This window comes from Anopheles funestus, chromosome 2RL (genome assembly GCF_943734845.2).
Source record: "Anopheles funestus chromosome 2RL, idAnoFuneDA-416_04, whole genome shotgun sequence".
NCBI lineage: Eukaryota > Metazoa > Arthropoda > Insecta > Diptera > Culicidae > Anopheles > Anopheles funestus.
In genome coordinates, this window is record NC_064598.1 from 57,400,522 (window position 1) to 57,423,615 (window position 23,094).

The 23,094-nt window shown below is 46.5% G+C and overlaps 1 long non-coding RNA gene across 1 annotated transcript in view; it reads left to right on the forward strand.

The window, feature by feature from the left end:
* Positions 1–288: 288 nt before the first annotated feature.
* The window catches only part of LOC125762975 (uncharacterized), a 35,362-nt gene continuing 12,556 nt past the window's right edge, over positions 289–23,094 (forward strand). The window contains exons 1-5 of the long non-coding RNA XR_007418288.1: positions 289–3,434; positions 3,785–4,092; positions 4,359–4,596; positions 7,243–8,908; positions 10,379–13,794. This is a non-coding gene — a long non-coding RNA (uncharacterized LOC125762975). The remainder of the gene's footprint in view (positions 3,435–3,784; positions 4,093–4,358; positions 4,597–7,242; positions 8,909–10,378; positions 13,795–23,094) is intronic.

The window sequence follows — 23,094 nt, forward strand, 5'->3', positions numbered from 1 at the left end:
TAATGTGTCTTGGCTAAGGTGTCTTGGCTAATGTGTCTTGGCTAATGTGTCTTGGCTAATGTGTCTTGGCTAATGTGTCTCGGCTAAGGTGTCTTGGCTAATGTGTCTTGGCTAATGTGTCTTGGCTAATGTGTCTTGGCTAAGGTGTCTTGGCTAATGTGTCTTGGCTAAGGTGTCTTGGCTAATGTGTCTCGGCTAATGTGTCTTGTCTAAGGTGTCTTGGCTAAGGTGTCTCGGCTAATGTGTCTTGGCTAATGTGTCTTGGCTAAGGTGTCTTGGCTAAGGTGTCTTGGCTAATGTGTCTTGGCTAATGTGTCTTGGCTAAGGTGTCTTGGCTAATGTGTCTTGGCTAAGGTGTCTTGGCTAATGTGTCTTGGCTAAGGTGTCTCGGATAATGTGTCTTGGGTAATGTGTCTTGGCTAATGTGTCTTGGCTAATGTGTCTTGGCTAATGTGTCTTGGCTAAGGTGTCTTGGCTAATGTGTCTTGGCTAAGGTGTCTTGGCTAAGGTGTCTTGGCTAATGTGTCTTGGCTAAGCTGTCTCGGATAATGTGTCTTGGCTAAAGTGTCTTGGCTAATGTGTCTTGGCTAATGTGTCTTGGCTTATATGTCTTGGCTAAGGTTTCTTGGCTAATGTGTCTCGGCTAATGTGTCTTGGCTAAGGTGTCTTGGCTAATGTGTCTCGGCTAATGTGTCTTGGCTAATGTGTCTTGGCTAAGGTGTCTTGGCTAAGGTGTCTTGGCTAAGGTGTCTTGGCTAATGTGTCTTGGCTAAGGTGTCTCGGATAATGTGTCTTGGCCAATGTGTCTTGGCTAATGTGTCTTGGCTAAGGTGTCTTGGCTAAGGTGTCTTGGCTAATGTGTCTTGGCTAATGTGTCTTGGCTAAGGTGTCTTGGCTAATGTGTCTTGGCTAAGGTGTCTTGGCTAATGTGTCTTGGCTAAGGTGTCTCGGATAATGTGTCTTGGCTAATGTGTCTTGGCTAATGTGTCTTGGCTAATGTGTCTTGGCTAATGTGTCTTGGCTAAGGTGTCTTGGCTAATGTGTCTTGGCTAATGTGTCTTGGCTAAGGTGTCTTGGCTAATGTGTCTTGGCTAAGCTGTCTCGGATAATGTGTCTTGGCTAATGTGTCTTGGCTAATGTGTCTTGGCTAATGTGTCTTGGCTAATGTGTCTTGGCTTATATGTCTTGGCTAAGGTTTCTTGGCTAATGTGTCTCGGCTAATGTGTCTTGGCTAAGGTGTCTTGGCTAATGTGTCTTGGCTAAGGTGTCTTGGCTAATGTGTCTTGGCTAATGTGTCTTGGCTAAGGTGTCTTGGCTAATGTGTCTTGGCTAATGTGTCTTGGCTAAGGTGTCTTGGCTAAGGTGTCTTGGCTAATGTGTCTTGGCTAAGGTGTCTTGGCTAATGTGTCTCGGCTAATGTGTCTTGGCTTATGTGTCTTGGCTAATGTGTCTTGGCTAATGTGTCTTGGCTAAGGTGTCTTGGCTAATGTGTCTTGGCTAATGTGTCTTGGCTAAGGTGTCTTGGCTAATGTGTCTCGGCTAAGGTGTCTTGGCTAATGTGTCTTGGCTAAGGTGTCTTGGCTAATGTGTCTTGGCTAAGGTGTCTTGGCTAATGTGTCTTGGCTAATGTGTCTTGGCTAATGCGTCTCGGCTAATGTGTCTTGGCTAATGTGTCTTGGCTAATGTGTCTCGGCTAATGTGTCTTGGCTAAGGTGTCTTGGCTAAGGTGTCTCGGCTAATGTGTCTTGGCTAATGTGTCTTGGCTTATGTGTCTTGGCTAATGTGTCTTGGCTAAGGTGTCTTGGCTAATGTGTCTTGGCTAAGGTGTCTTGGCTAATGTGTCTTGGCTAATGTGTCTTGGCTAAGGTGTCTTGGCTAATGTGTCTTGGCTAATGTGTCTTGGCTAAGGTGTCTTGGCTAATGTGTCTTGGCTAATGTGTCTTGGCTAAGGTGTCTTGGCTAAGGTGTCTTGGCTAATGTGTCTTGGCTAATGTGTCTTGGCTAAGGTGTCTTGGCTAATGTGTCTTGGCTAAGGTGTCTTGGCTAATGTGTCTTGGCTAAGGTGTCTTGGCTAATGTGTCTCGGCTAATGTGTCTTGGCTAATGTGTCTTGGCTAATGTGTCTTGGCTAATGTGTCTTGGCTAAGGTGTCTTGGCTAATGTGTCTTGGCTAATGTGTCTTGGCTAAGGTGTCTTGGCTAATGTGTCTCGGCTAAGGTGTCTTGGCTAATGTGTCTTGGCTAATGTGTCTTGGCTAATGTGTCTTGGCTAAGGTGTCTTGGCTAATGTGTCTTGGCTAAGGTGTCTTGGCTAATGTGTCTCGGCTAATGTGTCTTGGCTAAGGTGTCTTGGCTAAGGTGTCCCGGCTAATGTGTCTCGGCTAATGTGTCTTGGCTAATGTGTCTTGGCTAAGGTGTCTTGGCTAAGGTGTCTTGGCTAATGTGTCTTGGCTAATGTGTCTTGGCTAAGGTGTCTTGGCTAATGTGTCTTGGCTAAGGTGTCTTGGCTAATGTGTCTTGGCTAAGGTGTCTCGGATAATGTGTCTTGGCTAATGTGTCTTGGCTAATGTGTCTTGGCTAATGTGTCTTGGCTAAGGTGTCTTGGCTAATGTGTCTTGGCTAAGGTGTCTTGGCTAATGTGTCTTGGCTAAGCTGTCTCGGATAATGTGTCTTGGCTAATGTGTCTTGGCTAATGTGTCTTGGCTAATGTGTCTTGGCTTATATGTCTTGGCTAAGGTTTCTTGGCTAATGTGTCTCGGCTAATGTGTCTTGGCTAAGGTGTCTTGGCTAATGTGTCTCGGCTAATGTGTCTTGGCTAAGGTGTCTTGGTTATTGTGTCTCGGCTAATGTGTCTTGGCTAAGGTGTCTTGGCTAAGGTGTCTCGGCTAATGTGTCTTGGCTAATGTGTCTTGGCTTATGTGTCTTGGCTAATGTGTCTTGGCTAAGGTGTCTTGGCTAATGTGTCTTGGCTAAGGTGTCTTGGCTAATGTGTCTTGGCCAATGTGTCTTGGCTAAGGTGTCTTGGCTAATGTGTCTCGGCTAATGTGTCTTGGCTAAGGTGTCTTGGCTAATGTGTCTTGGCTAAGGTGTCTTGGCTAAGGTGTCTCGGCTAATGTGTCTCGGCTAATGTGTCTTGGCTAATGTGTCTTGGCTAATGCGTCTTGGCTAATGTGTCTCGGCTAATGTGTCTTGGCTAAGGTGTCTTGGCTAAGGTGTCTTGGCTAATGTGTCTTGGCTAAGCTGTCTCGGATAATGTGTCTTGGCTAATGTGTCTTGGCTAATGTGTCTTGGCTTATATGTCTTTGCTAAGGTTTCTTGGCTAATGTGTCTCGGCTAATGTGTCTTGGCTAAGGTGTCTTGGCTAATGTGTCTCGGCTAATGTGTCTTGGCTAAGGTGTCTTGGTTAATGTGTCTCGGCTAATGTGTCTTGGCTAAGGTGTCTTGGCTAAGGTGTCTTGGCTAATGTGTCTTGGCTAATGTGTCTTGGCTTATGTGTCTTGGCTAATGCGTCTTGGCTAAGGTGTCTTGGCTAATGTGTCTTGGCTAAGGTGTCTTGGCTAATGTGTCTTGGCCAATGTGTCATGGCTAAGGTGTCTTGGCTAATGTGTCTCGGCTAATGTGTCTTGGCTAAGGTGTCTTGGCTAATGTGTCTTGGCTAATGTGTCTTGGCTAAGGTGTCTTGGCTAAGGTGTCTCGGCTAATGTGTCTCGGCTAATGTGTCTTGGCTAATGTGTCTTGGCTAAGGTGTCTTGGTTAATGTGTCTCGGCTAATGTGTCTTGGCTGAGGTGTCTTGGCTAAGGTTTCTTGGCTGATGTGTCTTGGCTAAGGTGTCTTGGCTATTGTGTCTTGGCTAATGTGTCTTGGCTAATGTGTCTTGGCTAAGGTGTCTTGGCTAAGGTGTCTCGGCTAATGTGTCTCGGCTAATGTGTCTTGGCTAATGTGTCTTGGCTAAGGTGTCTTGGTTAATGTGTCTCGGCTAATGTGTCTTGGCTAAGGTGTCTTGGCTAAGGTTTCTTGGCTGATGTGTCTTGGCTAAGGTGTCTTGGCTATTGTGTCTTGGCTAATGTGTCTTGGCTAATGTGTCTTGGCTAAGGTGTCTTGGCTAATGTGTCTCGGCTAATGTGTCTTGGCTAATGTGTCTTGCCTAATGTGTCTTGGCTAATGTGTCTTGGCTAAGGTGTCTTGGCTAAGGTGTCTTGGCTAATGTGTCTTGGCTAATGTGTCTTGGCTAATGTGTCTTGGCTTATGTGTCTTGGCTAAGGTGTCTTGGCTAATGTGTCTTGGCTAATGTGTCTTGGCTAATGTGTCTTGGCTAATGTGTCTTGGCTAAGGTGCCTTGGCTAATGTGTCTTGGCTAAGGTGTCTTGGCTAATGTGTCTTGGCTGAGGTGTCTCGGATAATGTGTCTTGGCTAATGCGTCTTGGCTAATGTGTCTTGGCTAAGGTGTCTTGGCTAATGTGTCTTGGCTAAGGTGTCTTGGCTAATGTGTCTTGGCTAATGTGTCTTGGCTAAGGTGTCTAGGCTAATGTGTCTCGGCTAATGTGTCTTGGCTAAGGTGTCTTGGCTAATGTGTCTCGGCTAATGTGTCTTGGCTAAGGTGTCTTGGCTAAGGTGTCTCGGCTAATGTGTCTCGGCTAATATGTCTTGGCTAATGTGTCTTGGCTAAGGTGTCTTGGCTAAGGTGTCTTGGCTAATGTGTCTTGGCTAATGTGTCTTGGCTAATGTGTCTTGGCTAAGGTGTCTTGGCTAAGGTGTCTTGGCTAATGTGTCTTGGCTAAGGTGTCTCGGATAATGTGTCTTGGCTAATGTGTCTTGGCTAATGTGTCTTGGCTAATGTGTCTTGGCTAATGTGTCTTGGCTAATGTGTCTTGGCTAATGTGTCTTGGCTAAGGTGTCTTGGCTTAGGTGTCTTGGCTAAGGTGTCTCGGATAATGTGTCTTGGCTAATGTGTCTTGGCTAATGTGTCTTGGCTAAGGTGTCTTGGCTAATGTGTCTTGGCTAATGTGTCTTGGCTAAGGTGTCTTGGCTAATGTGTCTTGGCTAAGGTGTCTCGGATAATGTGTCTTGGCTAATGTGTCTTGGCTAATGTGTCTTGGCTTATATGTCTTGGCTAAGGTGTCTTGGCTAATGTGTCTCGGCTAATGTGTCTTGGCTAAGGTGTCTTGGCTAATGTGTCTCGGCTAATGTGTCTTGGCTAAGGTGTCTTGGTTAATGTGTCTCGGCTAATGTGTCTTGGCTAAGGTGTCTTGGCTAAGGTGTCTCGGCTAATGTGTCTTGGCTAATGTGTCTTGGCTTATGTGTCTTGGCTAATGTGTCTTGGCTAAGGTGTCTTGGCTAATGTCTCTTGGCTAATGTGTCTTGGCTAAGGTGTCTTGGCTAATGTGTCTTGGCTAAGGTGTCTTGGCTAATGTGTCTCGGCTAATGTGTCTTGGCTAAGGTGTCTTGGCTAATGTGTCTTGGCTAATGTGTCTTGGCTAAGGTGTCTTGGCTAAGGTGTCTCGGCTAATGTGTCGCGGCTAATGTGTCTTGGCTAATGTGTCTTGGCTAAGGTGTCTTGGCTAAGGTGTATTGGCTCATGTGTCTCGGATAATGTGTCTTGGCTAATGTGTCTTGGCTAAGGTGTCTTGGCTAATGTGTCTTGGCTAATGTGTCTTGGCAATGGTGTCTTGGCTAATGTGTCTTGGCTAATGTGTCTTGGCTAAGGTGTCTCGGCTAATGTGTCTTGGCTAAGGTGTCTCGGCTAATGTGTCTTGGCTAATGTGTCTCGGCTAATGTGTCTTGGCTAAGGTGTCTTGGCTAAGGTGTCTTGGCTAAGGTGTCTTGGCTAATGTGTCTTGGCTAATATGTCTTGGCTAAGGTGTCTTGGCTAATGTGTCTTGGCTAATGTGTCTTGGCTAATGTGTCTTGGCTAAGGTGTCTTGGCTAATGTGTCTTGGCTAAGGTGTCTTGGCTATTGTGTCTTGGCTAATGTGTCTTGGCTAATGTGTCTTGGCTAAGGTGTCTTGGCTAATGTGTCTTGGCTAATGTGTCTTGGCTAAGGTGTCTTGGCTAATGTGTCTTGGCTAATGTGTCTTGGCTAAGGTGTCTTGGCTAAGGTGTCTTGGCTAATGTGTCTTGGCTAAGGTGTCTTGGCTAATGTGTCTCGGCTAATGTGTCTTGGCTAAGGTGTCTCGGCTAATGTGTCTTGGCTAATGTGTCTCGGCTAATGTGTCTTGGCTAAGGTGTCTTGGCTAAGGTGTCTTGGCTAAGGTGTCTTGGCTAAGGTGTCTTGGCTAATGTGTCTTGGCTAAGGTGTCTTGGCTAATGTGTCTTGGCTAATGTGTCTTGGCTAAGGTGTCTTGGCTAATGTGTCTCGGCTAATGTGTCTTGGCTTATGTGTCTTGGCTAATGTGTCTTGGCTAATGTGTCTTGGCTAAGGTGTCTTGGCTAATGTGTCTTGGCTAATGTGTCTTGGCTAAGGTGTCTTGGCTAATGTGTCTCGGCTAAGGTGTCTTGGCTAATGTGTCTTGGCTAAGGTGTCTTGGCTAATGTGTCTCGGCTAATGTGTCTTGGCTAATGTGTCTTGGCTAATGTGTCTCGGCTAATGTGTCTTGGCTAAGGTGTCTTGGCTAAGGTGTCTCGGCTAATGTGTCTTGGCTAATGTGTCTTGGCTTATGTGTCTTGGCTAATGTGTCTTGGCTAAGGTGTCTTGGCTAATGTGTCTTGGCTAAGGTGTCTTGGCTAATGTGTCTTGGCTAATGTGTCTTGGCTAATGTGTCTCGGCTAATGTGTCTTGGCTAATGTGTCTTGGCTAATGTGTCTTGGCTAAGGTGTCTTGGCTAATGTGTCTTGGCTAATGTGTCTTTTCTAAGGTGTCTTGGCTAAGGTGTCTCGGCTAATGTGTCTTGGCTAATGTGTCTTGGCTAAGGTGTCTTGGCTAATGTGTCTTGGCTAAGGTGTCTTGGCTAATGTGTCTTGGCTAAGGTGTCTTGGCTAATGTGTCTCGGCTAATGTGTCTTGGCTAATGTGTCTTGGCTAATGTGTCTTGGCTAATGTGTCTTGGCTAAGGTGTCTTGGCTAATGTGTCTTGGCTAATGTGTCTTGGCTAAGGTGTCTTGGCTAATGTGTCTCGGCTAAGGTGTCTTGGCTAATGTGTCTTGGCTAATGTGTCTTGGCTAATGTGTCTTGGCTAAGGTGTCTTGGCTAATGTGTCTTGGCTAAGGTGTCTTGGCTATTGTGTCTCGGCTAATGTGTCTTGGCTAAGGTGTCTTGGCTAAGGTGTCTCGGCTAATGTGTCTCGGCTAATGTGTCTTGGCTAATGTGTCTTGGCTAAGGTGTCTTGGCTAAGGTGTCTTGGCTAATGTGTCTTGGCTAATGTGTCTTGGCTAAGGTGTCTTGGCTAATGTGTCTTGGCTAAGGTGTCTTGGCTAATGTGTCTTGGCTAAGGTGTCTCGGATAATGTGTCTTGGCTAATGTGTCTTGGCTAATGTGTCTTGGCTAATGTGTCTTGGCTAAGGTGTCTTGGCTAATGTGTCTTGGCTAAGGTGTCTTGGCTAAGGTGTCTTGGCTAATGTGTCTTGGCTAAGCTGTCTCGGATAATGTGTCTTGGCTAATGTGTCTTGGCTAATGTGTCTTGGCTAATGTGTCTTGGCTTATATGTCTTGGCTAAGGTTTCTTGGCTAATGTGTCTCGGCTAATGTGTCTTGGCTAAGGTGTCTTGGCTAATGTGTCTCGGCTAATGTGTCTTGGCTAAGGTGTCTTGGTTAATGTGACTCGGCTAATGTGTCTTGGCTAAGGTGTCTTGGCTAAGGTGTCTCGGCTAATGTGTCTTGGCTAATGTGTCTTGGCTTATGTGTCTTGGCTAATGTGTCTTGGCTAAGGTGTCTTGGCTAATGTGTCTTGGCTAAGGTGTCTTGGCTAATGTGTCTTGGCCAATGTGTCTTGGCTAAGGTGTCTTGGCTAATGTGTCTCGGCTAATGTGTCTTGGCTAAGGTGTCTTGGCTAATGTGTCTTGGCTAAGGTGTCTTGGCTAAGGTGTCTCGGCTAATGTGTCTCGGCTAATGTGTCTTGGCTAATGTGTCTTGGCTAAGGTGTCTTGGTTAATGTGTCTCGGCTAATGTGCCTTGGCTAAGGTGTCTTGGCTAAGGTGTCTTGGCTAATGTGTCTTGGCTAAGCTGTCTCGGATAATGTGTCTTGGCTAATGTGTCTTGGCTAATGTGTCTTGGCTTATATGTCTTGGCTAAGGTTTCTTGGCTAATGTGTCTCGGCTAATGTGTCTTGGCTAAGGTGTCTTGGCTAATGTGTCTCGGCTAATGTGTCTTGGCTAAGGTGTCTTGGTTAATGTGTCTCGGCTAATGTGTCTTGGCTAAGGTGTCTTGGCTAAGGTGTCTTGGCTAATGTGTCTTGGCTAATGTGTCTTGGCTTATGTGTCTTGGCTAATGTGTCTTGGCTAAGGTGTCTTGGCTAATGTGTCTTGGCCAATGTGTCTTGGCTAAGGTGTCTTGGCTAATGTGTCTCGGCTAATGTGTCTTGGCTAAGGTGTCTTGGCTAATGTGTCTTGGCTAATGTGTCTTGGCTAAGGTGTCTTGGCTAAGGTGTCTCGGCTAATGTGTCTCGGCTAATGTGTCTTGGCTAATGTGTCTTGGCTAAGGTGTCTTGGTTAATCTGTCTCGGCTAATGTGTCTTGGCTAAGGTGTCTTGGCTAAGGTTTCTTGGCTAATGTGTCTTGGCTAAGGTGTCTTGGCTATTGTGTCTTGGCTAATGTGTCTTGGCTAATGTGTCTTGGCTAAGGTGTCTTGGCTAATGTGTCTCGGCTAATGTGTCTTGGCTAATGTGTCTTGGCTAATGTGTCTTGGCTAATGTGTCTTGGCTTAGGTGTCTTGGCTAAGGTGTCTTGGCTAATGTGTCTTGGCTAAGGTGTCTTGGCTAATGTGTCTCGGCTAATGTGTCTTGGCTAATGTGTCTCGGCTAAGGTGTCTTGGGTAATGTGTCTCGGCTGAGGTGTCTTGGCTAAGGTGTCTTGGCTAAGGTGTCTTGGCTAAGGTGTCTCGGATAATGTGTCTTGGCTAATGTGTCTTGGCTAATGTGTCTTGGCTAATGTGTCTTGGCTAAGGTGTCTTGGCTAAGGTGTCTTGGCTAAGGTGTCTTGGCTAAGGTGTCTTGGCTAAGGTGTCTCGGCTAATGTGTCTTGGCTAATGTGTCTCGGCTAATGTGTCTTGGCTAAGGTGTCTTGGCTAAGGTGTCTTGGCTAAGGTGTCTTGGCTAAGGTGTCTTGGCTAATGTGTCTTGGCTTAGGTGTTTTGGATAATGTGTCTTGGCTAATGTGTCTTGCCTAATGTGTCTTGGCTAATGTGTCTTGGCTAAGGTGTCTTGGCTAAGGTGTCTTGGCTAATGTGTCTTGGCTAATGTGTCTTGGCTAAGGTGTCTTGGCTAATATGTCTCGGCTAAGGTGTCTTGGCTAATGTGTCTTGGCTAATGTGTCTTGGCTAATGTGTCTTGGCTAAGGTGTCTTGGCTAATGTGTCTTGGCTAAGGTGTCTTGGCTAATGTGTCTTGGCTGAGGTGTCTCGGATAATGTGTCTTGGCTAATGCGTCTTGGCTAATGTGTCTTGGCTAAGGAGTCTTGGCTAATGTGTCTTGGCTAAGGTGTCTTGGCTAATGTGTCTTGGCTAATGTGTCTTGGCTAAGGTGTCTTGGCTAATGTGTCTCGGCTAATGTGTCTTGGCTAAGGTGTCTTGGCTAATGTGTCTCGGCTAATGTGTCTTGGCTAAGGTGTCTTGGCTAAGGTGTCTCGGCTAATGTGTCTCGGCTAATGTGTCTTGGCTAATGTGTCTTGGCTAAGGTGTCTTGGCTAAGGTGTCTTGGCTAATGTGTCTTGGCTAATGTGTCTTGGCTAAGGTGTCTTGGCTAATGTGTCTTGGCTAAGGTGTCTTGGCTAATGTGTCTTGGCTAAGGTGTCTCGGATAATGTGTCTTGGCTAATGTGTCTTGGCTAATGTGTCTTGGCTAATGTGTCTTGGCTAATGTGTCTTGGCTAATGTGTCTTGGCTAAGGTGTCTTGGCTTAGGTGTCTTGGCTAAGGTGTCTCGGATAATGTGTCTTGGCTAATGTGTCTTGGCTAATGTGTCTTGGCTAAGGTGTCTTGGCTAATGTGTCTTGGCTAATGTGTCTTGGCTAAGGTGTCTTGGCTAATGTGTCTTGGCTAAGGTGTCTCGGATAATGTGTCTTGGCTAATGTGTCTTGGCTAATGTGTCTTGGCTTATATGTCTTGGCTAAGGTGTCTTGGCTAATGTGTCTCGGCTAATGTGTCTTGGCTAAGGTGTCTTGGCTAATGTGTCTCGGCTAATGTGTCTTGGCTAAGGTGTCTTGGTTAATGTGTCTCGGCTAATGTGTCTTGGCTAAGGTGTCTTGGCTAAGGTGTCTCGGCTAATGTGTCTTGGCTAATGTGTCTTGGCTTATGTGTCTTGGCTAATGTGTCTTGGCTAAGGTGTCTTGGCTAATGTCTCTTGGCTAATGTGTCTTGGCTAAGGTGTCTTGGCTAATGTGTCTTGGCTAAGGTGTCTTGGCTAATGTGTCTCGGCTAATGTGTCTTGGCTAAGGTGTCTTGGCTAATGTGTCTTGGCTAATGTGTCTTGGCTAAGGTGTCTTGGCTAAGGTGTCTCGGCTAATGTGTCGCGGCTAATGTGTCTTGGCTAATGTGTCTTGGCTAAGGTGTCTTGGCTAAGGTGTATTGGCTCATGTGTCTCGGCTAATGTGTCTTGGCTAATGTGTCTTGGCTAAGGTGTCTTGGCTAATGTGTCTTGGCTAATGTGTCTTGGCAATGGTGTCTTGGCTAATGTGTCTTGGCTAATGTGTCTTGGCTAATGTGTCTCGGCTAATGTGTCTTGGCTAAGGTGTCTCGGCTAATGTGTCTTGGCTAATGTGTCTCGGCTAATGTGTCTTGGCTAAGGTGTCTTGGCTGAGGTGTCTTGGCTAATGTGTCTTGGCTAAGGTGTCTTGGCTAATGTGTCTTGGCTAATGTGTCTTGGCTAATGTGTCTTGGCTAAGGTGTCTTGGCTAATGTGTCTTGGCTAAGGTGTCTTGGCTATTGTGTCTTGGCTAATGTGTCTTGGCTAATGTGTCTTGGCTAAGGTGTCTTGGCTAATGTGTCTTGGCTAATGTGTCTTGGCTAATGTGTCTTGGCTAATGTGTCTTGGCTAATGTGTCTTGGCTAAGGTGTCTTGGCTAAGGTGTCTTGGCTAATGTGTCTTGGCTAAGGTGTCTTGGCTAATGTGTCTCGGCTAATGTGTCTTGGCTAATGTGTCTTGGTTAATGTGTCTCGGCTAATGTGTCTTGGCTAAGGTGTCTTGGCTAAGGTGTCTTGGCTAATGTGTCTTGGCTAAGGTGTCTTGGATAATGTGTCTTGGCTAATGTGTCTTGGCTAATGTGTCTTGGCTAATGTGTCTTGGCTAAGGTGTCTTGGCTAATGTGTCTTGGCTAAGGTGTCTTGGCTAATGTGTCTTGGCTAAGGTGTCTCGGATAATGTGTCTTGGCTAATGCGTCTTGGCTAATGTGTCTTGGCTAAGGTGTCTTGGCTAATGTGTCTTGGCTAAGGTGTCTTGGCTAATGTGTCTTGGCTAATGTGTCTTGGCTAAGGTGTCTTGGCTAATGTGTCTCGGCTAATGTGTCTTGGCTAAGGTGTCTTGGCTAATGTGTCTCGGCTAATGTGTCTTGGCTAATGTGTCTTGGCTAAGGTGTCTTGGCTAAGGTGTCTTGGCTAATGTGTCTTGGCTAATGTGTCTTGGCTAAGGTGTCTTGGCTAATGTGTCTTGGCTAAGGTGTCTTGGCTAATGTGTCTTGGCTAAGGTGTCTCGGATAATGTGTCTTGGCTAATGTGTCTTGGCTAATGTGTCTTGGCTAATGTGTCTTGGCTAAGGTGTCTTGGCTAATGTGTCTTGGCTAAGGTGTCTTGGCTAATGTGTCTTGGCTAAGGTGTCTCGGATAATGTGTCTTGGCTAATGTGTCTTGGCTAATGTGTCTCGGCTAAGGTGTCTTGGGTAATGTGTCTCGGCTGACGTGTCTTGGCTAAGGTGTCTTGGCTAATGTGTCTTGGCTAAGGTGTCTTGGATAATGTGTCTTGGCTAATGTGTCTTGGCTAATGTGTCTTGGCTAAGGTGTCTTGGCTAATGTGTCTCGGATAATGTGTCTTGGCTAATGCGTCTTGGCTAATGTGTCTTGGCTGAGGTGTCTTGGCTAATGTGTCTTGGCTAAGGTGTCTTGGCTAATGTGTGTTGGCTAATGTGTCTTGGCTAATGTGTCTTGGCTAATGTGTCTCGGCTAATGTGTCTTGGCTAATGTGTCTTGGCTAAGGTGTCTTGGCTAAGGTGTCTTGGCTAATGTGTCTTGGCTAATGTGTCTTGGCTAAGGTGTCTTGGCTAATGTGTCTTGGCTAAGGTGTCTTGGCTAATGTGTCTTGGCTAAGGTGTCTCGGATAATGTGTCTTGGCTAATGTGTCTTGGCTGATGTGTCTTGGCTAATGTGTCTTGGCTAATGTGTCTTGGCTAAGGTGTCTTGGCTAATGTGTCTTGGCTAATGTGTCTTGGCTAAGGTGTCTTGGCTAATGTGTCTTGGCTAAGGTGTCTCGGATAATGTGTCTTGGCTAATGTGTCTTGGCTAATGTGTCTTGGCTAATGTGTCTTGGCTAATGTGTCTTGGCTAAGGTGTCTTGGCTAATGTGTCTCGGCTAATGTGTCTTGGCTAAGGTGTCTTGGCTAATGTGTCTCGGCTAATGTGTCTTGGCTAAGGTGTCTTGGCTAATGTGTCTCGGCTAATGTGTCTTGGCTAAGGTGTCTTGGCTAAGGTGTCTCGGCTAATGTGTCTCGGCTAATGTGTCTTGGCTAATGTGTCTTGGCTAATGTGTCTTGGCTAATGTGTCTTGGCTAATGTGTCTTGGCTAAGGTGTCTTGGCTAATGTGTCTTGGCTAATGTGTCTTGGCTAAGGTGTCTTGGCTAATGTGTCTCGGCTAATGTGTCTTGGCTAAGGTGTCTTGGCTAATGTGTCTTGGCTAATGTGTCTTGGCTAAGGTGTCTCGGATAATGTGTCTTGGCTAATGCGTCTTGGCTAATGTGTCTTGGCTAAGGTGTCTTGGCTAATGTGTCTTGGCTAAGGTGTCTTGGCTAATGTGTCTTGGCTAAGGTGTCTTGGCTAATGTGTCTTGGCTAAGGTGTCTTGGATAATGTGTCTTGGCTAAGGTGTCTCGGATAATGTGTCTTGGCTAATGTGTCTTGGCTAAGGTGTCTTGGCTAAGGTGTCTTGGCTAAGGTGTCTTGGCTAATGTGTCTTGGCTAAGGTGTCTTGGCTAATGTGTCTTGGCTAATGTGTCTCGGCTAATGTGTCTTTGCTAAGGTGTCTTGGCTAAGGTGTCTTGGCTATGGTGTCTTGGCTAAGGTGTCTTGGCTAATGTGTCTCGGCTAATGTGTCTCGGCTAAGGTGTCTTGGCTAATGTGTCTTGGCTAAGGTGTCTTGGCTAATGTGTCTCGGCTAATGTGTCTTGGCTAAGGTGTCTTGGCTAATGTGTTTCGGCCAAGGTGTCTTGGCTAATGTGTCTTGGCTAAGGTGTCTTGGCTAATGTGTCTTGGCTAAGGTGTCTTGGCTAATGTGTCTCGGCTAAGGTGTCTTGGCTAAGGTGTCTTAGCTAAGGTGTCTTGGCTAATGTGTCTTGGCTAATGTGTCTCGGCTAATGTGTTTCGGCTAAGGTGTCTTGGCTAAGGTGTCTTGGCTAAGGTGTCTTGGCTAATGTGTCTCGGCTTATGTGTCTTGGTTAAGGTGTCTTGGCTAATGTGTCTTGGCTAAGGTGTCTTGGCTAATGTGTCTCGGCTAATGTGTCTTGGCTAATGTGTCTTGGCTAAGGTGTCTTGGCTAATGTGTCTTGGCTAAGGTGTCTTGGTTAATGTGTCTCGGCTAAGGTGTCTCGGCTAATGTGTCTTGGCTAAGGTGTCTTGGCTAATGTGTCTCGGCTAATGTGTCTTGGCTTATGTGTCTTGGCTAAGGTGTCTTGGCTAATGTGTCTTGGCTAAGGTGTCTCGGCTAATGTGTCTTGGCTAAGGTGTATTGGCTAATGTGTCTTGGCTAATGTGTCTTGGCTAATGTGTCTTGGCTAAGGTGTCTTGGCTGATGTGTCTTGGCTAAGGTGTCTTGGCTAAGGTGTCTAGGCTAAGGTGTCTCGGCTAAGGTGTCTTGGCTGATGTGTCTTGGCTAATGTGTCTTGGCTAATGTGTCTTGGCTAAGGTGTCTCGGCTAAGGTGTCTTGGCTAATGTGTCTTGACTAATGTGTCTTGGCTAAGGTGTCTTGGCTAAGGTGTCTTGGCTAATGTGTCTTGGCTAATGTGTCTTGGCTAAGGTGTCTTGGCTAAGGTGTCTTGGCTAATGTGTCTTGGCTAAGGTGTCTTGGCTAATGTGTCTTGGCTAAGGTGTCTTGGCTTATGTGTCTCGGCTAATGTGTCTTGGCTAATGTGTTTTGGCTAATGTGTCTTGGCTAAGGTGTCTTGGCTAAGGTGTCTTGGCTAAGGTGTCTTGGCTAAGGCGTCTTGGCTAATGTGTCTTGGCTAATGTGTCTTGGCTAAGGTGTCTTGGCTAATGTGTCTCGGCTAATGTGTCTTGGCTAAGGTGTCTTGGCTAAGGTGTCTTGGCTAAGGTGTCTTGGGTAATGTGTCTTGGCTAAGGTGTCTTGGCTAAGGTGTCTTGGCTAAGGTGTCTTGGCTAATGTGTCTCGGCTAATGTGTCTTGGCTAAGGTGTCTTGGATAAGGTGTCTTGGCTAATGTGTCTTGGCTAATGTGTCTTGGCTAATGTGTCTTGGCTAAGGTGTCTTTGCTAATGTGTCTCGGCTAATGTGTCTTGGCTAATGTGTCTTGGCTAAGGTGTCTTGGTTAATGTGTCTCGGCTTATGTGTCTTGGCTAATGTGTCTTGGCTAATGTGTCTTGGCTAAGGTGTCTTGGCTAAGGTGTCTTGGCTAATGTGTCTTGGCTAAGGTGTCTTGGCTAAGGTGTCTTGGCTAAGGTGTCTTGGCTAATGTGTCACGGCTAATGTGTCTTGGCTAATGTGTCTTGGCTTAGGTGTCTTGGCTAATGTGTCTTGGCTAAGGTGTCTTGGCTAATGTGTCTCGGCTAATGTGTCTTGGCTAAGGTGTCTTGGTTAATGTGTTTCGGCTAATGTGTCTTGGCTAATGTGTCTTGGCTAAGGTGTCTTAGCTAATGTGTCTTGGCTAATGTGTCTTGGCTAATGTGTCTCGGCTAATGTGTCTTGGCTAATGTGTCTTGGCTAAGGTGTCTTGGCTAAGGTGTCTTGGCTAAGGTGTCTTGGCTAATGTGTCTTGGCTAAGGTGTCTTTTCTAATGTGTCTCGGCTAATGTGTCTCGGCTAAGGTGTCTTGGCTAAGGTGTCTTGGCTAATGTGTCTTGGCTAAGGTGTCTTGGCTAATGTGTCTCGGCTAAGGTGTCTTGGCTAATGTGTCTTGGCTAAGGTGTCTTGGCTAATGTGTCTCGGCTAATGTGTCTTGGCTAATGTGTCTCGGCTAATGTGTCTTGGCTAATGTGTCTTGGCTAATGTGTCTCGGCTAATGTGTCTTGGCTAATGTGTCTTGGCTAAGGTGTCTTGGCTAAGGTGTCTTGGCTAATGTGTCTTGGCTAAGGTGTCTTTTCTAATGTGTCTCGGCTAATGTGTCTCGGCTAATGTGTTTTGGCTAAGGTGTCTTGGCTAATGTGTCTTGGCTAAGGTGTCTTGGCTAATGTGTCTTGGCTAAGGTGTCTTGGCTAATGTGTCTCGGCTAATGTGTCTTGGCTAATGTGTCTCGGCTAATGTGTCTTGGCTAATGTGTCTTGGCTAAGGTGTCTTGGCTAATGTGTCTCGGCTAAGGTGTCTTGGCTAATGTGTCTTGGCTAATGTGTCTTGGCTAAGGTGTCTTGGCTAAGGTGTCTTGGCTAATGTGTCTTGGCTAAGGTGTCTTGGCTAATGTGTCTCGGCTAATGTGTCTCGGCTAATGTGTCTTGGCTAAGGTGTCTTGGCTAATGTGTCTCGGCTAATGTGTCTTGGCTAAGGTGTCTTGGCTAATGTGTCTCGGCTAATGTGTCTTGGCTAATGTGTCTTGGCTAAGGTGTCTTGGCTAATGTGTCTTGGCTAATGTGTCTTGGCTAAGGTGTCTTGGCTAAGGTGTCTTGGCTAATGTGTCTTGGCTAATGTGTCTTGGCTAATGTGTCTTGGCTAATGTGTCTTGGCTAAGGTGTCCTGGCTAATGTGTCTTGGCTAAGGTGTCTTGGCTAATGCGTCTCGGCTAATGTGTCTCGGCTAAGGTGTCTTGGCTAAGGTGTCTTGGCTAAAGTGTCTTGGCTAAGGTGTCTTTGCTAATGTGTCTTGGCTAAGGTGTCTTGGCTAAGGTGTCTTGGCTAAGGTGTCTTGGCTAAGGCGTCTTGGCTAATGTGTCTTGGCTAATGTGTCTTTGCTAAGGTGTCTTGGCTAATGTGTCTCGGCTAATGTGTCTTGGCTAAGGTGTCTTGGCTAAGTTGTCTCGGCTAATGTGTCTCGGCTAATGTGTCTTGGCTAATGTGTCTTGGCTAAGGTGTCTTGGCTAATGTGTCTTGGCTAAGGTGTCTTGGCTAAGGTGTCTCGGCTAAGGTGTCTTGGCTAAGGTGTCTTGGCTAATGTGTCTTGGCTAATGTGTCTTGGCTAAGGTGTCTTGGCTAAGGTGTCTTGGCTAATGTGTCTCGGCTAATGTGTCTTGGCTAAGGTGTCTTGGCTAATGTGTCTTGGCTAAGGTGTCTTGGCTAATGTGTCTTGGCTAAGGTGTCTTGGCTAATGTGTCTCGGCTAATGTGTCTTGGCTAAGGTGTCTTGGCTAAAGTGTCTCGGCTAATGTGTCTTGGCTAATGTGTCTTGGCTAATGTGTCTTGGCTAAGGTGTCTTGGCTAATGTGTCTTGGCTAAGGTGTCTTGGCTAATGTGTCTCGGCTAATGTGTCTTGGCTAAGGTGTCTTGGATAAGGTGTCTTGGCTAAGGTGTCTTGGCTAATGTGTCTTGGCTAATGTGTCTTGGCTAAGGTGTCTTTGCTAATGTGTCTCGGCTAATGTGTCTCGGCTAAGGTGTCTTGGCTAAGGTGTCTTGGCTAATGTGTCTTGGCTAAGGTGTCTTGGCTAATGTGTCTCGGCTAAGGTGTCTTGGCTAATGTGTCTTGGCTAAGGTGTCTTGGCTAATGTGTCTCGGCTAATGTGTCTTGGCTAATGTGTCTCGGCTAATGTGTCTTGGCTAATGTGTCTTGGCTAATGTGTCTCGGCTAATGTGTCTTGGCTAATGTGTCTTGGCTAAGGTGTCTTGGCTAAGGTGTCTTGGCTAATGTGTCTTGGCTAAGGTGTCTTTTCTAATGTGTCTCGGCTAATGTGTCTCGGCTAAGGTGTCTTGGCTAAGGTGTCTTGGCTAATGTGTCTTGGCTAAGGTGTCTTGGCTAATGTGTCTCGGCTAAGGTGTCTTGGCTAATGTGTCTTGGCTAAGGTGTCTTGGCTAATGTGTCTCGGCTAATGTGTCTTGGCTAAGGTGTCTTGGCTAAAGTGTCTCGGCTAATGTGTCTTGGCTAATGTGTCTTGGCTAATGTGTCTTGGCTAAGGTGTCTTGGCTAAGGTGTCTTGGCTAAGGTGTCTTGGCTAATGTGTCTCGGCTAATGTGTCTCGGCTAATGTGTCTCGGCTAAGGTGTCTTGGCTAATGTGTCTCGGCTAATGTGTCTTGGCTAAGGTGTCTTTTCTAATGTGTCTCGGCTAATGTGTCTCGGCTAAGGTGTCTTGGCTAAGGTGTCTTGGCTAATGCGTCTCGGCTAATGTGTCTTGGCTAAGGTGTCTTGGTTAATGTGTCTTGGCTAAGGTGTCTTGGCTAAGGTGTCTTGGCTAAAGTGTCTCGGCTAATGTGTCTTGGCTAATGTGTCTTGGCTAAGGTGTCTTGGCTAAGGTGTCTTGGCTAAGGTGTCTTGGCTAATGTGTCTCGGCTAATGTGTCTCGGCTAATGTGTCTCGGCTAAGGTGTCTTGGCTAAGGTGTCTTGGTTAATGTGTCTTGGCTAAGGTGTCTTGGCTAAGGTGTCTTGGCTAATGTGTCTCGGCTAATGTGTCTTGGCTAATGTGTCTTGGCTAATGTGTCTTGGCTAATGTGTCTTGGCTAATGTGTCTTGGCTAAGGTGTCTTGGCTAAGGTGTCTTGGCTAATGTGTCTTGGCTAATGTGTCTTGGCTAATGTGTCTTGGCTAATGTGTCTTGGCTAAGGTGTCTTGGCTAATGTGTCTCGGCTAATGTGTCTCGGCTAATGTGTCTCGGCTAAGGTGTCTTGGCTAAGGTGTCTTGGTTAATGTGTCTTGGCTAAGGTGTCTTGGCTAAGGTGTCTTGGCTAATGTGTCTCGGCTAATGTGTCTTGGCTAATGTGTCTTGGCTAAGGTGTCTTGGCTAATGTGTCTTGGCTAATGTGTCTTGGCTAAGGTGTCTTGGCTAAGGTGTCTTGGCTAATGTGTCTTGGCTAATGTGTCTTGGCTAATGTGTCTTGGCTAATGTGTCTTGGCTAAGGTGTCTTGGCTAATGTGTCTTGGCTAATGTGTCTTGGCTAAGGTGTCTTGGCTAAGGTGTCTTGGCTAAGGTGTCTTGGCTAAAGTGTCTTGGCTAAGGTGTCTTTGCTAATGTGTCTTGGCTAAGGTGTCTTGGCTAAGGTGTCTTGGCTAAGGTGTCTTGGCTAAGGCGTCTTGGCTAATGTGTCTCGGCTAATGTGTCTCGGCTAAGGTGTCTTGGCTAAGGTGTCTTGGCTAATGTGTCTTGGCTAAGGTGTCTTTTCTAATGTGTCTCGGCTAATGTGTCTCGGCTAAGGTGTCTTGGCTAATGTGTCTCGGCTAATGTGTCTTGGCTAAGGTGTCTTGGCTAATGTGTCTTGGCTAAGGTGTCTTGGCTAATGTGTCTTGGCTAAGGTGTCTTGGCTAATGTGTCTCGGCTAATGTGTCTTGGCTAAGGTGTCTTGGCTAAAGTGTCTCGGCTAATGTGTCTTGGCTAATGTGTCTTCGCTAATGTGTCTTGGCTAAGGTGTCTTGGCTAAGGTGTCTTGGCTAAGGTGTCTTGGCTAATGTGTCTCGGCTAATGTGTCTTGGCTAATGTGTCTTGGCTAATGTGTCTTGGCTAAGGTGTCTTGGCTAAGGTGTCTTGGCTAATGTGTCTTGGCTAAGGTGTCTTTTCTAATGTGTCTCGGCTAATGTGTCTCGGCTAAGGTGTCTTGGCTAAGGTGTCTTGGCTAATGTGTCTTGGCTAAGGTGTCTTGGCTAATGTGTCTCGGCTAAGGTAACTTTTCTAATGTGTCTCGGCTAATGTGTCTTGGCTAAGGTGTCTTGGCTAAGGTGTCTTGGCTAATGTGTCTCGGCTAATGTGTCTTGGCTAATGTGTCTTGGCTAAGGTGTCTTGGCTAATGTGTCTTGGCTAATGTGTCTTGGCTAAGGTGTCTTGGCTAAGGTGTCTTGGCTAATGTGTCTTGGCTAATGTGTCTCGGCTAATGTGTCTTGGCTAATGTGTCTTGGCTAAGGTGTCTTGGCTAATGTGTCTTGGCTAATGTGTCTTGGCTAAGGTGTCTTGGCTAAGGTGTCTTGGCTAAGGTGTCTTGGCTAAAGTGTCTTGGCTAAGGTGTCTTTGCTAATGTGTCTTGGCTAAGGTGTCTTGGCTAAGGTGTCTTGGCTAAGGTGTCTTGGCTAAGGCGTCTTGGCTAATGTGTCTCGGCTAATGTGTCTCGGCTAAGGTGTCTTGGCTAAGGTGTCTTGGCTAATGTGTCTTGGCTAAGGTGTCTTTTCTAATGTGTCTCGGCTAATGTGTCTCGGCTAAGGTGTCTTGACTAATGTGTCTCGGCTAATGTGTCTTGGCTAAGGTGTCTTGGCTAATGTGTCTTGGCTAAGGTGTCTTGGCTAATGTGTCTTGGCTAAGGTGTCTTGGCTAATGTGTCTCGGCTAATGTGTCTTGGCTAAGGTGTCTTGGCTAAAGTGTCTCGGCTAATGTGTCTTGGCTAATGTGTCTTGGCTAATGTGTCTTGGCTAAGGTGTCTTGGCTAAGGTGTCTTGGCTAAGGTGTCTTGGCTAATGTGTCTCGGCTAATGTGTCTTGGCTAATGTGTCTTGGCTAAGGTGTCTTGGCTAAGGTGTCTTGGCTAAGGTGTCTTGGCTAATGTGTCTTGGCTAAGGTGTCTTTTCTAATGTGTCTCGGCTAATGTGTCTCGGCTAAGGTGTCTTGGCTAAGGTGTCTTGGCTAATGTGTCTCGGCTAAGGTGTCTTGGCTAAGGTGTCTTGGCTAAGGCGTCTTGGCTAATGTGTCTCGGCTAATGTGTCTCGGCTAAGGTGTCTTGGCTAAGGTGTCTTGGCTAATGTGTCTTGGCTAATGTGTCTTGGCTAAGGTGTCTTGGCTAATGTGTCTCGGCTAATGTGTCTTGGCTAATGTGTCTTGGCTAAGGTGTCTTGGCTAAGGTGTCTTGGCTAATGTGTCTTGGCTAAGGTGTCTTTTCTAATGTGTCTCGGCTAAGGTGTCTTGGCTAAGGTGTCTTGGCTAATGTGTCTTGGCTAAGGTGTCTTGGCTAATGTGTCTCGGCTAAGGTGTCTTGGCTAATGTGTCTTGGCTAAGGTGTCTTGGCTAATGTGTCTCGGCTAATGTGTCTTGGCTAATGTGTCTCGGCTAATGTGTCTTGGCTAATGTGTCTTGGCTAAGGTGTCTTGGCTAATGTGTCTCGGCTAAGGTGTCTTGGCTAATGTGTCTTGGCTAATGTGTCTTGGCTAATGTGTCTCGGCTAATGTGTCTTGGCTAATGTGTCTCGGCTAATGTGTCTCGGCTAAGGTGTCTTGGCTAAGGTGTCTCGGCTAATGTGTCTTGGCTAAGGTGTCTTGGCTAATGTGTCTTGGCTAAGGTGTCTTGGCTAATGTGTCTTGGCTAAGGTGTCTTGGCTAATGTGTCTCGGCTAATGTGTCTTGGCTAAGGTGTCTTGGCTAAAGTGTCTCGGCTAATGTGTCTTGGCTAATGTGTCTTGGCTAATGTGTCTTGGCTAAGGTGTCTTGGCTAAGGTGTCTTGGCTAAAGTGTCTTGGCTAAGGTGTCTTTGCTAATGTGTCTTGGCTAAGGTGTCTTGGCTAAGGTGTCTTGGCTAAGGTGTCTTGGCTAAGGCGTCTTGGCTAATGTGTCTCGGCTAATGTGTCTCGGCTAAGGTGTCTTGGCTAAGGTGTCTTGGCTAATGTGTCTTGGCTAAGGTGTCTTTTCTAATGTGTCTCGGCTAATGTGTCTCGGCTAAGGTGTCTTGGCTAATGTGTCTCGGCTAATGTGTCTTGGCTAAGGTGTCTTGGCTAATGTGTCTTGGCTAAGGTGTCTTGGCTAATGTGTCTTGGCTAAGGTGTCTTGGCTAATGTGTCTCGGCTAATGTGTCTCGGCTAATGTGTCTTGGCTAAGGTGTCTTGGCTAAAGTGTCTCGGCTAATGTGTCTTGGCTAATGTGTCTTGGCTAATGTGTCTTGGCTAAGGTGTCTTGGCTAAGGTGTCTTGGCTAAGGTGTCTTGGCTAATGTGTCTTGGCTAATGTGTCTTGGCTAAGGTGTCTTGGCTAAGGTGTCTTGGCTAATGTGTCTTGGCTAAGGTGTCTTTTCTAATGTGTCTCGGCTAATGTGTCTTGGCTAAGGTGTCTTGGCTAAGGTGTCTTGGCTAATGTGTCTTGGCTAAGGTGTCTTGGCTAATGTGTCTCGGCTAAGGTGTCTTGGCTAATGTGTCTTGGCTAAGGTGTCTTGGCTAATGTGTCTCGGCTAATGTGTCTTGGCTAAGGTGTCTTGGCTAAAGTGTCTCGGCTAATGTGTCTTGGCTAATGTGTCTTGGCTAATGTGTCTTGGCTAAGGTGTCTTGGCTAAGGTGTCTTGGCTAAGGTGTCTTGGCTAATGTGTCTCGGCTAATGTGTCTCGGCTAATGTGTCTCGGCTAAGGTGTCTTGGCTAAGGTGTCTTGGTTATTGTGTCTTGGCTAAGGTGTCTTGGCTAAGGTGTCTTGGCTAATGTGTCTCGGCTAATGTGTCTTGGCTAATGTGTCTTGGCTAAGGTGTCTTGGCTAATGTGTCTTGGCTAATGTGTCTTGGCTAAGGTGTCTTGGCTAAGGTGTCTTGGCTAATGTGTCTTGGCTAATGTGTCTTGGCTAATGTGTCTTGGCTAATGTGTCTTGGCTAAGGTGTCCTGGCTAATGTGTCTTGGCTAATGTGTCTCGGCTAAGGTGTCTTGGCTAATGTGTCTTGGCTAAGGTGTCTTGGCTAATGTGTCTTGGCTAAGGTGTCTTGGCTAAGGTGTCTTGGCTAAAGTGTCTCGGCTAATGTGTCTTGGCTAATGTGTCTTGGCTAATGTGTCTTGGCTAAGGTGTCTTGGCTAAGGTGTCTTGGCTAAGGTGTCTTGGCTAATGTGTCTCGGCTAATGTGTCTTGGCTAATGTGTCTTGGCTAAGGTGTCTTGGCTAAGGTGTCTTGGCTAAGGTGTCTTGGCTAATGTGTCTTGGCTAAGGTGTCTTTTCTAATGTGTCTCGGCTAATGTGTCTCGGCTAAGGTGTCTTGGCTAAGGTGTCTTGGCTAATGTGTCTTGGCTAAGGTGTCTTGGCTAATGTGTCTCGGCTAAGGTGTCTTGGCTAATGTGTCTTGGCTAAGGTGTCTTGGCTAATGTGTCTCGGCTAATGTGTCTTGGCTAATGTGTCTTGGCTAATGTGTCTTGGCTAAGGTGTCTTGGCTAATGTGTCTCGGCTAATGTGTCTTGGCTAATGTGTCTTGGCTAAGGTGTCTTGGCTAAGGTGTCTTGGCTAATGTGTCTTGGCTAAGGTGTCTTTTCTAATGTATCTCGGCTAATGTGTCTCGGCTAAGGTGTCTTGGCTAAGGTGTCTTGGCTAATGTGTCTTGGCTAAGGTGTCTTGGCTAATGTGTCTCGGCTAAGGTGTCTTGGCTAATGTGTCTTGGCTAAGGTGTCTTGGCTAATGTGTCTCGGCTAATGTGTCTTGGCTAATGTGTCTCGGCTAATGTGTCTTGGCTAATGTGTCTTGGCTAAGGTGTCTTGGCTAATGTGTCTCGGCTAAGGTGTCTTGGCTAATGTGTCTTGGCTAATGTGT